At 47.1% G+C, this 16,865-nt stretch overlaps 1 protein-coding gene and 1 long non-coding RNA gene across 9 annotated transcripts in view; one reads left to right on the top strand and one right to left on the bottom strand.

Annotated features, from left to right (window-relative positions):
- Positions 1–16,865, top strand: part of Trim2 (tripartite motif containing 2) — a 159,554-nt gene that overhangs the window by 49,137 nt on the left and 93,552 nt on the right. For 2 of the 8 annotated variants that reach the window (XM_052731851.1, XM_052731848.1), the window contains exon 1: positions 5,055–5,430. The exons of the other annotated variants lie outside the window; for them this stretch is intronic. The gene's annotated coding sequence lies outside the window, so the exon portion shown is untranslated. Of the gene's footprint in view, positions 1–5,054; positions 5,431–16,865 lie in introns of those variants that run through there. 8 annotated transcript variants of the gene reach the window in all.
- Positions 1,206–4,845, bottom strand: LOC128106373 (uncharacterized). Its single transcript, XR_008216677.1, has 2 exons — positions 4,127–4,845; positions 1,206–2,570 (listed from the first exon to the last, which is right to left on the bottom strand). It is a non-coding gene; the product is annotated as an uncharacterized LOC128106373 (long non-coding RNA).

The raw sequence follows: 16,865 nt of genomic DNA, 5'->3' as shown, positions 1-16,865 counted from the left end.
TCAGTAGCTTGGGGTAAGTAGCAGGGCTTGGTGACCAGTAACCCCCATCCTCTAGAAACCGAGGTGATGGGGTCAGAAAGATATCTCAGTGCCTGTAGTCTCCAAGGCTACTTGTAAACCTGTTTCTGTAGCAACCATGTCCAGCTGTGTCCTCAGCCCCACCTACTGTGCTAGGGGCAAGAGGTAATGCAGGAGGACTCTGGCTCCTTCTTTAAAAGTTGTCACTGCGTATCTTCCCTCCTACGTGGGTGTAAACTTACCTTTCCTATTCCCTTCCTTTCAATGTGTGAAAAATCCACAGTCAGTACGGGGAGGAGGGGGCTGGCAAGGAGAAGAGTGTGTGTGGTAACTGGAGACTGAAACCACTGTGGTTCCTGTCTTATTTGTTGCTGCATTGTGTGTTTTTGCTTGGGAGCTCCCCCGACCCCGGCCACTTTCTTTCAAACAGGGCTATTTGCTCTGATGCTACCCATGGGGCATCTCTCTGGTTCCCTCACATAATGATTGTAGTATCCAGACCAGGGCTGGTATCTACTGTGTCTTCTGTTAACTAAAAGAGAACTTGAGTTGGGTTCTTCTTGCTTTCTCGTTCCAAGGAATGCACTTTCTCAGCAACTGACTGGGAGGCCTGGTGCATGGGATACAGCCCCAGGCTGGCTGCAGATGGAGTTGCTGACAGAGCTCAAGCTGAGACTGCTCCGAGCTGTGTCAGTCAGCTGTCCGTCACTGTGAGAAATACCCACAGTAAATAGACTCTTAAGTAAGAAAGCCTTATTTTGGGTCATGGGGTCACAAGTTTTAGTTGCTGGTTCCCTGGCACTGGTTGCTTTCTTTCAGTCTAGGGCCGGCATGACCAAGAAAGACACCTGAGGTTGGCCTGTGGTTTCCAGTCACACAAGAACATACATGTGCACACAGATACTAGACATGCACAGACCTCTGAGGGAGCACATAAAATAATGAAGGAGATGGGCTGTATGTGCAAATCAGTAAAGTGGAGAAATGCTGTCAGGACACACTGTGTGTGTGTGTGTGTGTGTGTGTGTGTGTGTGTGTGTGTGTGTGTTTCCAAGACGTTGTCATCCAAGGCCAATCACACTTTATAATCAGGGAAGGGTAGAATTTAGACTCAGGAAGGAGAAGAAAGGCCACAGCAGGCTCAGGAGGAAGCACCATCACAAAAGAGGCATGAGCTAAAACCGAAGGAGGTTTTAGAAAATATAATTTAATCAGGTGGTACGGGAGGAAGCTAGGGTCAAAAACTAGTGCTAAAAAAGTCAGTAGTCTGGACAACCTGAGCAATATATGATGTCACTAATCACCTGGCTTGTCCTCCAGCTTTCCAACACATGACTCCTTTGAACACTAGAACTCTCCCTTCCTCCTCCATGAAGGCTTTCTCACCTCCCAGAAAATGGACAGGCTGGGAGTTTCATTCGGTAGTAGAGCACTTGCTCCAAACACTCAAGGCCCTGGGTTCAATTTCCAGCATGCAAGCACACACACACACACACACACACACACACACACACACACACGCGCTTCCCTTGAGTCCTGAGAACAATTCCAATGCCTCCTTCATAGAGAGGCTTATAGAAGCTTAACTGTGTGTTTTGACTCTCACTCCCATTAGTCATCTGAGACCTTGTCACAGGAAACAGTTTTGGCTCCTTCTGTGCCAAGGTGGTGTACATAACCTGTGTGCTCAGCTAACACTGGCTTCCCCTGTGGCGGGGGGAACAGGCTCTTCCCAGCTGTCTCATGCACACATCCTTCAGGTAATCTGACATTTTAGCTCCTAGGCAGGTATAGACATAAATAAGTGAAATTAAAGCAGTCTATGAAGAAACAGGTCCCAGTCACCAAGCAGTGGTGTCAGGCAGCTGATCCATCAAGGAAATGGTTTCACCTTGAACTTGACATGCCCTTATAATGCTAGTTAGTTCATTCCAGGGTCCCCAGGACTTTCCCTCACCAATTCACAAACTTCCATCACTGATTCCCAGAAGAATTCCACTCTTCTGGTCATAAATCAAATACCAGAGAGTCCCTGCAAAGGTCTATTTAAGTCACTAACCTTCCAAGAGTGGCTGTTGGGAGAGGGATTGAAGATCAAGGACTACATAAGTATTGTTTTGGAGTAAGAAGTAAGGTGGCAGAGCTGGGCACAGTAGCACCTGTCTGAGTCCCAGCTGCTCCGAAGGTAGAGGAAGGGGGATTGCTTGAGCCGGGGGAGGGGGTAGAGACCAGACTGGGTAATACAGAATGGCCTGCTCCCTTTCCCATCGCAAATGAAAAGCTGTGTGAGCAGAGCTGGGGCTGTAGCTCACGGCAGGGCACCTGCCCAGTGTGCACAAGGCCCTGGCTTCACTCTTCAGCACAGCCAAATAAAATGTAAAGTCTTTAAAGAAACAAAGACCAGAAGTGAATTCCATCCCCTGTGTGTTTGCTGTGCTCCAAGCCTTTTCAAAGCTTTGTGGATAGTGTTGAAGATGATCCAAAGATTACACATGGCATCAGCCTCGCAGCGAGGGCCCAGGGGCTTTGGCACTGTGACAGAAGGGAGGAGTCTAGAAAGAAAGGGGCAGGTGTTAACCATCAGGGCTTGACATCAGGACTAGATACATAGCCGTGAACTGGAAGGTTGTCGTCATACCCATATTTGTGGCCGTGTTCATGGCAGCCATTGGCACTTTGAGCCTGTGCCCAGGTGATGCCTAATGCATGATGGACTCATATAGAATAGAAACACTTAAGGAAAAAAAATAATAATAGAAGCTCCCAGGTGGTGTTAAATGAAGATATGGTCGGACAAGTTGGGGTGTGTGTGTGTGTGTGTGTGTGTGTGTGTGTGTGTGTGTGACTGAAATTTAATAAAATCCTCTTGTATTTTCTGATCCTCTTTCTCACTGTTTCCACCCACAGTGCCTCCCCTGCTCATTTGCAGTGGATTTCCTCCCCTCCATCCTCTGCTATAACTCTGCTCACAACGGGTGTGTGTGTGTGTGTGTGTGTGTGTGTGAATCTGATGAGTTAAACTGTTCTCCCCCAATTGCTATGTTGAAGTCTTCACCCCTGCCCCCATACCTCAATATGTGCTATTTTATGGAAAGGTGATTTCCAAGTACAAGATAGAAACAGAATGCTGCAGTTAGATCTTAGAATGTCTCAAAAGGTCTATGTGTGGAAGGTTTGTCCCCCAACCCCAACTCCACCCCATCCCCTGATCCTATTCTAAGTGCTGGAACCTTCCAGAGTTGGGCCTAATAGAAGGGAGTTAAGACATCTGGGACGGCCCTTGAAGAGGACTTTGGAAGCCCCATCTATGTGTCTCTCCTGGTTTCCTGACCACCATGGGTAAACAGGCATCCTTGTCATGTGCTCAGTCATTGTGTCTCACTCAGAGCCAAAATAAGCCTGTCCTTATTAGACGTTGATCACTGTAGGCATTTCGACATCATGACAGAAAGCTGCCTGACGCATGAGGACGAAGGTAATTAGTCAAGTACAGGAATTCTGGAGTAAGCTGGGCCTCTCACCTAATACGAGCGGTGTCTTACAAAAAAGGGGTACATCTGGTCACAGACGCCCACAGGGAGAGTCAGGGGAAGATCAGCATGGACCTGGTACAAGCCAAGGAGCCTTAAGAAGCCTGCAAGAGGCTCCAGCAGGCGCTGGGCTTTCAGGAGGAAGCCCCGCCCATTGTGTGGACCACAGGCTACCACACATATCTGCTGTTTAATCTCCTCAGTTCCTGGTACTTTGTTTTGGGCAGCTGTAACAAACCAATATGGTGCATTCTCCCCTGCTCTGTATTTACATGCAACTTCAAACCACACACCTGCCTGGCCTGTCTTGCTTAGCCAGAAGTCCCCAATACCTTAGACATCTGTGTGGTTAGTTTGCATTAGTAACCACGCTCAACTTCTGTGACATCAGTCTGTGAACCCACACACGGCTTCTCCAGGTCCTCTTTCATTTTCTTCTATCTACCCTACTGCTCAAGGGACAGACCTAGGTGACAGTTGATACCTCCTTTATAATATCTCCTCCCTCCCTGCACCGAGCATCAACTCCCAGCTTCTCTTGCTCTCATTGGAGCCTTTCCCCTCCATTTCAAACTCACCTCCACTCCCTTCCTAGATTGGACTCGCCTTGTGAAATTCTCTTTCTGCAGTGGAAATCTTACATCACTTGCCAGCTTGACATCTCCCAGAGGGTCCCCTTAGCTTCCAGCCAAATGTCAAGGCCCCAGTTTACCGACAAGAACAGTGACCTAACTCCCTTGCCATCCACCATAGGGCATCTGTCCCCATTGCTCCCGTTGTCCCCATACTGCGGCACTCAGGATCAGTTCCCAGCCTCTTTGTTCCTGAAGCCCGCTAAGCTCCAAATTTCACATGCTTGGTGGGGAGGCAGCGGCAACAGCGGGGGGTCTCTGGATTCCAGTGATTGAAATCCCCCCTCCCGCCCCGCCCCGGCCCCGCGCGCACCGCCCTGCATTTCTTTGACAGTAATTTTGCGGGATTGGGAAATGGCAAGTCTTCCTGGCCTAACACGCACTGCACTAGACCGCACAGCTCTTGAGAGTTCATGCTTCATGCTTTCTTCATGCTTTCTCCTAAGTGAGGAAGGGAAGCATGGAGAAGGCAGCTATTTTGACCAAGCTGTTTCCGAGAGTGAAAAGTCAGCCCACAGAGACCGCACTTCCTCATCGTTTTCAGCGCTGACTGTATCGTGATTGAGTCATGGAATGGAATTAAAGCAAACGCCGAGCTTTCTCCCCTCCGTCACGTTCAGCAGGGTTTGCTTTCAATACCGAATGCCCGGTGGTGGAGGCCGGCTGCTGCTGCTGCGTTGAACTCGCTCAGCCGGGTGCAGCTGAAGTCACTTCCCCTGCGGGGACAGAGCGTGCTTTAGTGGGGTGGGCGGAGTGGGGAGTGGGGGGGGGGGGCAGGATGAGTTTTACGCAGTAGACCTGAAAACCCAGCCAGCCGCGGATTGGCGCATCCCAGCTGCGGCCGCCTTAGTCATCCGAGTGGTTCTGGAACTGGGCACCAACTTGCGTGTTTGTCCCCGGCTCTTTGTGCGCCGATCAGCTGTGGCGTGGGCTCTGGCATCTAATCCAGGATTTGCCTCTGCGCGAGGCTTATGGAAAACAGATGTCTCGCCGCTCTGGGACTGAGCACAGAATGGGAGTGACCCAGAGGGGAGCTGCCTGGCACCGACGACACGGAGGGAAGGCCCCGGCAAGGCCCGCGGGGCCAGCTCTGTTCCTCGCGTCGGTTCTCTCGGCTGAGCCTGCAGCGTAGACAGAGTCCGGCGAGCCAGCGAGCGGTGTGACCTTGAGACGGCGTGGGGCGGGAGAGCGGGAGCCGGGGACTGCGGCCACCTGAGGTCGGGGCGCGAGCAGCAGCCGCGAGGGTCGCGGTAAGTGTCCCTGCGAGCGGCGGTGAGCCGGGCGAGGGCACCCGGGCTTGGGCTGCGGCTTTTCCATGCTGTCAGCCCGCCAGCACTGTTCCCTGAGTCCCGCAGACCCCCTGCCGCCCCTGACTTGCGAGGAACGCTTGCAAAGTCATTTGGCCCTGGAGAAGAAAGCAAGTCTGCAATCTTAAAGCTTGGAAGAGGCAGGCTTCCTGTCCCCCGCCTCCCCCGCCCCCCTCCAACTTGCTATTTCTTTTCCTTTCTCTTAGAAGGGACTACTCAGGTAGATTCCCTTCAGATTAGTTTCTGCACTTACCCTCTTGCCAAGCTCATGCTACACTTCTGGTTTATTAAAGGGGGGAAATGTTGCCATTTGGGGCTTTTTGATAGATGGACATTGAAAACTGCATGCTGCTGTCCAGAGGTAACGGATTGGGGGTGGGGAGGAAGCCTGTCCTAAGACATGCCTGTCAGATGCTTTAAAGCATTCTGTGACCCCCAGATCCTTCCCTACCTGTACTCCAGTCAATTCCAGGGAGCAACTGACTCCTTTTCTGCATCCCTTTCCTCTATTTAGGGCAGAGAGGATTAGATTCAAACGCTTTTGGGGATTTGGGGGGTGTATTTGTTTATTTTGAGGGGCTGGAGATCAAATGCCCCGGCTGAATAAGTGGTCTACTGCTCCAGCTCACAAATGCTTTTTAAACAGGTACATTTCAGAGCACTTGGAGTTCTGGGAGTCTAGAGACATGAGAGGTTGTTCTTGTGACAGCATGCTCATCTGTGCCCCCACCCCCCAAAAAACAGTTTGGGGCCCTTTTTTTCTTTAAGATGGAGGTTAACCTTCACATCTGTATCCTTAGAATATAGTGATAAGCTCAGTACAGCATAACTAGTATTTCCAGATTCCTTTATCGGGGGCGGGAGTTATCATGCTGGATTGTACATGACCTCTAGTCTTAGATTTCCACTTGATTTCACCCTTGGCAGAGCTCACGCCTGCCCTTCAACTCCAAAGAACAAAAGAGCAGCAATGATTCAGAGCCCACCACATCCTTGACCAAAGACATAAAGTATTTTATAGACTTTTTATGACACACATTACATTTCCATCCTGTTCAAACACAGGCTCATATAATGATTAAAGATCAATTATAAAAAGAAAGACTCTGCCTCCCTTCTGCCTTGGGTAAATATGGATTTTGATGAGATGGGCAGGGCCTTCTGCACTCAGGATAGAGTACAAAAGGTTCACACCATAGCTCACTGGCTCCCCATCAGCGCTGTCTTTTCCTAGCCGCCTCCCTTTCCTTCCCTCCCTGGTCTGCAGAATTTCACTTCACTCAGTTACCATGACCTCATTTGGGACTGTGGCGTGTGTGGTGCCATCACCTTTCATCAACATTTGTTTAGGTGAAAATGTTCCTTACCTGTATTTTCTGAGAACATTTACCCAAACCTAGCCTTTATTTTATTTTAGAAAACTCTCTATATAATAAATAGTACTGTATTTGTCAAAATGTAGCATCCATATCTGTAATTATTCTTTTATCATCATGTTACTGTGGGCTTGTATGGATTACTCTTTGGTGAGACTGTAGTTTCTATTTCATACTGAAGTAAAGTGGAAGGAATTTCTCATAGGACACTAAATATAAATGGGTTAGAAAGTATAATCATTAACGTCTCATGCTCTGACCTTTTCTTTGGTCTGCCCTTGGGTTGAATTCCATCCATTGACTCTTCAGGAAGCGGCTGATAGTCACATGCAGGTCAATAGTGGTCAGTTTATGTGCTCTTCAAGCTACAGTAATTTACTACTCTCCCAATTCTTCACTGTGAAAACCTGGCCCTTTTAGTGGAGATACCCAACTGGGTAATATTACAACTTCCAAGGAAGCTTTGGAAATGAAATCCCAGGATCCTGGACTCCTGGCACAATACCATAATATCCTCTTTTCCTCACCACTGCTGAAAATAAGCTTGTTTAGTTTATCCCATATCTGCCTTGGATAATAAACATGTAAAAGGCAGTGTTAGCTTGATCATTTCACACACTGAAAGTTTATTCTGGCAGGTTCTTCAGATATGCTTTTATATGCAGCTGCTAATGATGAAGATTGGGACAGTGATAGTGTCCTTGAGAAAAATCACTCCAGAGTGTCTCCTTCAGTGGCCTGAGAGAATTATCATGAAAGCCTGGAGGCAAAGATTGAGGCCTTATCAGACTGTCACCAAAGTTGGCTCCTGGCATCCTTGGCTCCCAAAGCTAAGGTTCAATCAACTGCAGATGTCACCTTGTTGCTGACATTCATTATTCAGTGAGGCCTGTCATGGTAGCAAGTCCTTACTAAACAAAAATCCCCCTTTTTGTGTGGCCATTACTCCCTAAACAAGAAATACAGCAGAACAGTAATTCAAAACTGCATAGGTATTACACGTGATTTGAGATGACAAAATGCACAGGGAATAGGTATAGGTTATGTGCAAATTGTGTGTGGTTTTGGAGAAGGGACTGACTTACCTGCAGAGGTTAGTGTCCACAGGGGTGAGGATGCCCTTGAACCAACCCCTTCAGATGCTAAGAAACTACTCTATTTCTTATAGTCTCACATATTAGCCTTTAAGACTGAATGGCTAGTTAGCAAGTCTTTTAAGAAAAACATCCCCACAAGTTATCTGTGAGTTCAATGCATTGTTTTCTCTGGAAAAAGAAATATTAAGTCTCATCATATAGAGAGTGTTTGATCTTTGGTCAAAAGAACTGACAACTGCAACTTTTAACATAAATAGAAAATTAAGGGATTCCCTTAATTTTCATTAAACCAATGTTTACTTCCTGTTTGGCTTTTATGTCATTTGTGGGGTTTGATAAAAGTTGAACCTCAGAATTAGTGCTTATGTTGGCACATATTAAATCTTCTCTACAATGGTTACTTCCTACATTAAACTCTGATTTTTGTTGTCTATCCTGCCATTGACTCTCAACTTAATGATAGAACAGAAATATCCTCTCTCTAGAATTTTCACTATTTCCATTTTGCCTAACATACTGCATGTTTACATGAAACTTATTTATGCAGAATAGTTGACCCTGGGAGATTAGAATGTTCCTTGGGTCTGCAGATGTAGAGGGCACAGGTTGCCTCCTGGCATGCACAAAAAGCCCTGGGTTTCATCCCTAGCACCACAAGAAAAAAAATGCCTTTCTTGTGTCCTTGAATCAAACAAAATCAGTGTATCTGTCAGCATTGCTATCAACCTATGGTGGATTAGAAATGTGCCAAGGGAAACTGCTGATGCAGGCTTCCTTCTGCTTAACTGTAGCATATGAATCCACCCGAGACATCCCAGCTTCATGATCTAGCTTCCAGAAGCAGTTTGCAGAGGATGCTAAAAACAGTTGGAACTGGAGTACTGGGAAGTAATTGGCTTTTTAAATCACTGTCTTCAGTGTGTAAATGTCTTCCAGGTTTCAGAACGTCTGCTCTTCCTGGGATATCCCTTTCTTCCCTTTAAATGCACCCATTAATTTAAACTAAAGTATCAAGAGAAGCATAAAATCGTTCTTAACTGTTTATCTCCCTTTTGGATCTGGACCAACACTGTGGAACTCTGTGTTGTTTTTCAGAATGGCGACTTTGAGGTCCACAAATATGGCAAGTTTCAGATTTGGGCTTCTGTTAAGCAGTCCGACGTGAGGCCAAAGAGCGGTGGGGAAGCGAGAACAGACCTTTGTGCTTTTTTTTTTATCAACAGCATATTTATTTCTCATAATCTGGAGGCTGGGAAGTCCAAGATAAGGCACCAGTAGATTCTGTAGTGTCAGGGTTTTGGTGAGTACCTTCTTTTCATAGATATGTGCCTTCTTGTGGCTTCCTTGGTGTGGAAAGGGCCAGGCAGCTTGCTAGGTCCTCCTTTATAAGCACAATAATCCCATCACGAAATTACTTTATTGGCTTCTTCAGTTTCCCAAGGTCCCACCTCCTGTACTATTAATTACATTGAGGATTAGGTTTTAATATGAATATTTTTGGAAGTTTTAATTTTGCATTTTTATTTTTAAAATAAAAAAATTACTTACTATGTGTATGGCAGGGAAGGTGATGCCATCCATGATGCATGTGTGGAGGTGGAGGACAACTTTTGGGAATCAGGTCTCTCTGTTCACAGTGAGGATCCTGGGAGATCAAACTCAGGTTCTCAGGCTTGGTAACAGGCTGGAACGAACTTTTGTTTGGTTTTTGGCTCAGGGCCTCACACATGCTAACAATGAATTCTACTTCAAGCTCCTATAAGTGTTCTTTTATATTGTTCTGCCTTGTCTGATAGAAGGAAGGAAAGGTGCCTTTCGAAACTCTACTCTAGTCTGTCAGCCAAAGAGATTTACGGAGAAAATATCACATTTCGAGGCCCTGCCTTATGACCTGGAAACGCAGCCATCATTATACAGGTGTAACGGTTTATACAGGGAAGTCTAACCCTGGAAGGCATTTTCAAGCATTGTTGGTGCCTTTTGAGTAGCTACTAGGGAGCTTCCTTCTTCTGCCTAGTCACGAATTTCCTCCAAAGCCTTCCCTCCAGGTGGGAATGGTGGTACACCTGTGTTGTGTTGACACTATTCCTGTGGAGTCATGAACAAATGTCTACTCACTCCAGATAGGGAATCAACTCCAGATCAAAGTTAAGAATACTACCAAAGTCCAGTTTGATGAACTAATGAGTTTGATTGGGGTTACTTACAGGAGCAGAGGTGACTCAAATACAGCTGCATCCCCCACCCCCACCCCCACCCCCACCCCGGGAGACAGCTCACCAGTGTACTGCACAGCTTACAGGTAGCTCAGGAGGTTGGAACGTGTCTCTTTGAGGCACAGGGTGTCGGAGCTGCTTCTGGATAGGCTGATCTCTGCTTCTTCCAGGTGGCTTGGCTAGCCCTTACTTCTTTAGACAGCTTGGGTAGTCTCTGTTTCTTCCCAGTGGTGCTGAACTGAGTCTCTTCTAAAGAGCTCAGCTTGTCTGAGAGTCTTCTAGACAGGTCAGCCAGTCACTGTCTCTCTCAGGTGACTTGGCTGGTCTGAGAGAGTCTCTCAGCTGTCCTTACTGCTTATATATGCTTCAGGAGGGAAGGGCCTAGCATATTTGGTCAGTTTCAGGGACTTCCTGAGGTGTGAGTTGTTTACTTTCTGAGTTTAAGGCGTTTCCTTGCAGGATGATATGTCTGACCTTTCCTTAGAGTATCCAGTGTCTTTACAAACATCCCTCTAAACTGGAGGTTTGCGGGAGGAAATTCTACCACATCACTCTATAATCCCACCCAGCACATCCCTCTGAACTTAGTGGCTGAGGCAAAGGCATTAAAGGGTTGTTTTGTTTTGGTTTGGTTTTGGTTTTTTCAAGACAGGGTTTCTCTGTGTAGCTCTGGTGCCTGTCCTGGAACTCACTCTGTAGACCAGGCTGGCCTTGAACTCACAGAGATATGCCTGGCTCTGCCTCCCGAGTGCTGGGATTAATGGCGTGCGCCAGCACCGCCTGGCTAGCATTAAAGTCTTGAGGCCAGTCTAGAGCTATGTAGTGAGACCTTGTCTCAGAAAAGCAAAACAGTGAAGTCTTCCTGGAACTCGGAGACCTTTTTGGAGGTTCAGATGTAAACACTACCTGGAAGATGCTAGAGGACCCTGGCATTGAGATATGCTTCCTTTGGTGGTCCAAGGTATTTTCTTGGATCTTTAAACATAACCAGGGTGTTCTGGCATTTGTTGTTTACTTTCAAGACTTTACTAGGTACAGCCTTGCTCCCAGGGGTTACTTCCTCAGATCCTAGCCAGTTTCGCAGTGGCTATGTGCGGGGTGGGTGGCTGCAAAATGACCCATAATGGGAGCGTGGCTGGAGGGTAAATGATAGACACTCCTGAGCTTTGCAATAATTGAGAAGATGGTATCAGGCCCCTGTAATCATGAAAATAGCCTCTCAGACTAAACAAAGATGAAACCGTCTCGTTCTCTTTGACTACATGCCATTTATTTAAATTAGTGTTGCACATTCTACAATGGTCTGAAGCCGTATTATGAAGCCAACCAACTGAATAAGTTTTGTGGGCCTTTGCTTAGGGATGAGAAAGGTTTTAGCCACATTGAACAGGATTTGCATCTTGTTAGTTCCCCTGTGTGCCCGGGGACACTGAGCACAACAGAGAATGTGAATCTATCTTTTCAGCCAGACAGTCCGTCTCAGCTATGATTCTGCTGGGAATTAAAGTGGCAAACGAGGAGCTTGGGTGAAGTGGGGGGCAGCAAGAATTTGCAGGACACTCAAAAGAAGGAAAGCCTGAGGTCAGGCCTGAACCCTCTCTTTCTCACAGTTTGAGACGGGCGGTACAGTTCGCCTTGGCTGCAACGGGCTGACCAGACATTTGGTGACCTCCTTGGTGTTACCATGTGAACTACTTCCGACTGGTCTTTGGTGCGCAGCATATGTCCAGGGTACTTCCTCTCACCCGGTGCCTTGAATTCTGTTTCAGGAAAGTAACATAATAACCATGTTAATCAAAGAAATAAGCTGTAGACTCAAATCTTGTGTGCAATGTAAATGCATACTCTGGGTCCTCCTTGAACCAGTATGTTACATGGCCGAGGAATAGTTAGTTTGCCAAAGAGAGTAGACCAAAAATCACTCACCGGGGATGAGAGCTGCAGGATTAGCTACTTGCTACCCACAGACACCTATGTGAATCTTAGATGATCATCTGACGCCCTCCTCCCCTTCCACTCCTTGCAAGTGTGAGTCACGTCTGCTCACTCACATCCTAGCCTTATAGTTAGTGCCTCTGGCTCTCTAGGCCTTCGGTCCCCGGCCACGGTGCTCTGTGGAGACCTGTAAGGGCTGAGCAGTGCTGAGCAGCTTTAGGACAGTTTTAGGAGCGGGACCAAGTGAGCACCCGGTGAGACAGACTAAGCACAGCAGACTAGGCGCTCACACTCGGTTTTCACAGCACTGATAGGGGTGTCAGCGCTGTGATGGCTGCAGAGAACAAAAAGCAAAGACCGGACATCTTTTTTCATCCAACTCTTTGCCAGTAATGAACCCAGTGATCAAAACCAAATTTAATGAAATCCAGTTTGCAGAGTATGGTCTCCAGATCTCTGCCATTAAAATTCTTCTTTGCAAAGCTGTTTCCCTTTCATGAGAACAATACGTTAGCCATCTGCGTGGCACACACTCTGCAGTACAAATGAGCTGAGCTGATAAATGGTCTCTTTCACGCCAGTCATGCGGCTGGCATCCACTCTGGGTACAATGAAGTGACAGGGAGCCGTTTGCCCAAGGGAGGGATGAATGGAGGCCAATGCAATCCTTTTTTGTTTTTCCGTATTCTCTGCTATAAAGTAGCAATTACCCTTGGAGTTTCCTTCATCTCCTGCCCTCTGCCCCTCCAGTTCTCAGTCCAGAAGCCTGGAGTACCAAGTAATCCATGCCTGAAGGCTAAAACCCACTCTAAGCTGCCAAAACAGTCACCAAAACAACTTAGAAAGATCTGGTAGGTGTGGCTCAGGGTTCATCCCTGCACCAAAGAAAACACTACCAGCTACATGCCCAACCCTGTCTCACTTGTGAAAACGGTTTCATTACATGATATAATACCAGGTTTCTCAGTTGTTTCCTTTATAAATATTTCGCTTGTAACTCACATAAAGTGTTTTACTTACGAAGATTCTGAATGCTTAATGAATATTGATTACAGGTCAAATTCATACAAATTCATATTGCCTGCCTCCTTCCTTCCTTCCTTCCTTCCTTCCTTCCTTCCTTCCTTCCTTCCTTCCTTCCTTTCTGAGACAAGGTCTCATGTGTAGTTCTGACTGGCCTGAACCTCTCTATGTGGACCATATTGGCTTTGAACTCACAGAGCTCCACCTGCTTCCTCTCCCGAATGCTGGGATTAAATGCATGTGCCACCACACCACACCTGGCTTTTCCTTCTTCCTTCCTTTCTTTCATTCATTCTTTCTTCCTGCCGGCATTGAACCCAGAACCTTGTCACACTAGTGTGAACTCTACCACTGAGCTCCACGCTAGCCCCGCACATCATGTTACTTCCTAAAGACCCTTCAAACAGCCAGAATAGGGAATTTTTAAGAATTTGCTTTCAATAGTGAGAGCAGTTTCTGTCATGGGGGAAGACAGATTTATGGGGTTATAAAATTGAGAATTCCATCTGCATAGGAGCTGGCGTGCGTGTTCAATGTGGAACAAAATATTCTTGGCATGCTTGAGACTTATCTCAAACAGGATGTTCCATGCTAAACCTCACTCGAGAAAGAACTAAGTAATGTGCTTTTCCTAGATGTCTCCTAAGGCATTTGCTCTTTGTCAGGTCTCTTGAATGAACGCATTCACCAGAGTGACCTTTAGTCTTCTCCCAAGGACCAGTCAGGCTTCAACCTCCCTTACACAGACATTCTGCTAGTGCCCATTGATGGCTGCTCAGGAAGGCTGGGAAGGTACAAAAGACCCCCAGACCTCCTGCTTGTACCCCCGGAGACCACCCGGGGCTCAGCCTATGACTTTACATATAATGACTGCTGAAGTAGTTCAGAGTTCAACGCCACAGCTTCAGAATTGTCACATCTTGGTTCATTCACAGTCTTTGGCCAGGGTGTAAAATCTGCAGAACAAATACTGAAGGAGACCTGGAACAGTGGGGACTTCCCCCTGGACCCCGGGTTAGTCATAAGCCACACCCAAACACCTGCTTACCCAGAGAGATCCTGTATTAAGTGGGAAAGAAAAGTTAAAGCGGCTGCTTTCTGACTCGGGCAGAAAACTGCAGCAAATGACCTTGCAGGGGTGATTTTTAGGAAGAGGAAACTGGGAGGTCTGTTTAGAATGGGCCAGGATGTGGTGGTAAAGAAGATGGGGACGAGGGAGAAGGGGAAGGGGACAAGGGAAACGGGAAGGGGCATTTGTCCAGAAGGGACAAAGAATTGCCTCTGGATAGAGGGAGACAGGTGTGGCACATGGGCAAATGGCGGTTTATAAAGGGAAAGGGGGAAACCCATGTTAGAATGGGCATGTTAATTAGGTGAATCAAAGAGGACTTTTGATGGCTGGACTTCAATATTTGATAGCTGGACTTTGGTAGTCAGCCTCAGGAGGAGGAATTGGCCAAACAAGGAACTAGACCTTGGTGGCTAGCTTTAGGAATGTCATCTACTGTTTTTTTTTTAGCAAGGCAGAGGAGATGGGAGAGAAGGGCAAGGCCTGCCAGAGCCATGCCCGCCACGTTCAAGCTGGCCAGAGTTCCTTCAAATAGCAAAGTGACACAGGAGAAGAAAGTTCAGCTGAGAGGCAGAGCTGAGAGGGACTGGAGGTCAAGGCCAGCTTCACCTGCCTAGTGAGTTTGGGGCTATCCTGAGCTAAGTGAGCACTGCCTCAAAATATCTCCTCTCCACCACCAAAACCATCATTTGTTCACTTTAAAACAGAAACAGTTCGCTTAAAATTAAAGCCGTATGGAGGTTTTCGTAAAGAAAGTTTGGTGGCTGAGGCTGCAAACACCGAACATATGGACTCTGTGTCTCGCTGTACTTCGTCTTCGTCTTGTTCGACACAGGCGGCGAGGCCAACGGCTCTTCCTTGACCTGCGGTGCTCGTGGGGCAAGCGACACTGAGACTCTTAGTTCAATTTTCATTCTGTTTTCCCAACATGGTTAGCGCTCTGTGGCTAGCTTTCAGTCTTAAAACCAGCAGAATTAACTTAAGAAAGCAATAAAACCCACCAACAAGCAAACATTGAGCTCTTGGCTTAGGATAATACATGACCTAGTGGACACATGTATGTATGTACCGGAGCTGTTTATTGGAGACTGTGGGTGATTTCTCCCTAGAGCCTGGGACACTCAAGCTGCCAGGAAGAGTGAGCTGACAGTCTGCTGCCTCTTCCTTATTCACAAAGGTCGTCCTGTCGACCCACTGGGATGTGCTTGGCCATTTTCTTCAGTCTTGGTACCACTCTTTATTAGTCATGACATTTATTGGCCCCGGTGGCATGAATCTAGAAGAACCTGCTTCCTCAGTTCAAGCTCATAAGTCCTTCAGTGTGGCAGTTAACTAGCTGGGCTCCCTTGGCACTGAGATAGTAACAATGATTGACTCTCAGGGTTGAGAAAGACTTACCTTTAATAAGTCCCCTTCAGGGCTGGGGGCGGGCTGGGGGCGGGTGGGCGGGGCTCAGTGGAAGAGTGCTTGCTTACCTGTGTGTGCCAGACCCTAGCTTCCATCCCTAGAGCCGCAAGTAAAGAACAAAACACACACACACACACACACACACACACACACACACCATTACCTCTGTGACACGTTTGTGTTGTAGCATGTGAGAAGGAAAGCTCTGTGAATCTGAGCGACAAAAGGAACATCAGTACTCCCACCTGAGACCGCCTTCTCACTAGACCTGATGCTCAGTGATTCCTCATGAATGATATGTGATAGAATAACACAAGGAGCCAGGAGGGTAGCTTAGTGCTGGAGCACTTGCTTAGTGCACATGAGGTCCTGGTTTTCATCTGTAGTGATGATAATAATAATAATAATAATAATAATAATAATAAAATCGTGAAAGACTTTAAATGAAAGTGTCTTAGTTAGGGTTTCATTTGCTGTGATGAAACGCTGTGACCAAAAAGCAAGTTGGGAAGGAAAAGGTTTATTTGGCTTACATTTTCATATCACTGTTTATCACTGAAGGAAGTCAGGACTGGAACTTAAACAGGGCAGGAACCTGGAAGCAAGAGATGATGCAGAGGCCATGGAGGGGTGCTGCTTATTATGCTGCTTATTGGCTTGCTTCCCCTTTCTTGCTCAGCCTGTTTTCTTATAGAACCCAGGCCACCAGCCCAGGGATGTTACCACTCACAATGGGCTGGGCCCTCCTCGTCAATCACTAATTGAGAAAATGTCTGAGAGCGAGATCTTATGGAGGCATTTTCTCAATCGAGTTTCCCTCCTTTCGGATAACCCTAGCTTGGGTCAAGTTGACGTAAGACCAGCCAGCACAGAAAGGATAACTCACCGTGAGAACATATGAAGAACATAAGAAGGTGTCCCAAAGAGTGCTTTCCAATGAGGGTGGAGAAGAGAAGTGGGGAGGGCTTGCTAGGCTGTTAGGAACATCCCAGGTGGGAATCAGCAAATAGGCATGTGTGAGGATAGCCTATCAAGAAGGTCTGTGTGGAGAGGTCATGGGAATGAAGGCAGCATCAGATCAAAGAGGCTCTTCAGTGTGGTAGTGATGGTCAGGTACACAGAATGCAGGGGTAATGCTGACTTTGTCTGAGAGCTATGATAGAGACTGGTCTATGCCTCTCACCTAGTTGCATATAGCCTTAAGCAATCCTTGGCTCCTAGATGGCATTCTCCCTATCTTTACATCATCTTCTCT

Source organism: Peromyscus californicus, unplaced genomic scaffold, assembly GCF_007827085.1.
Source record: "Peromyscus californicus insignis strain IS unplaced genomic scaffold, ASM782708v3 Scaffold_9__1_contigs__length_137607984, whole genome shotgun sequence".
Lineage (NCBI taxonomy): Eukaryota > Metazoa > Chordata > Mammalia > Rodentia > Cricetidae > Peromyscus > Peromyscus californicus.
Note: the sequence above shows the minus strand (reverse complement) of the source record. Positions and strands in the feature narration are given on the sequence as shown.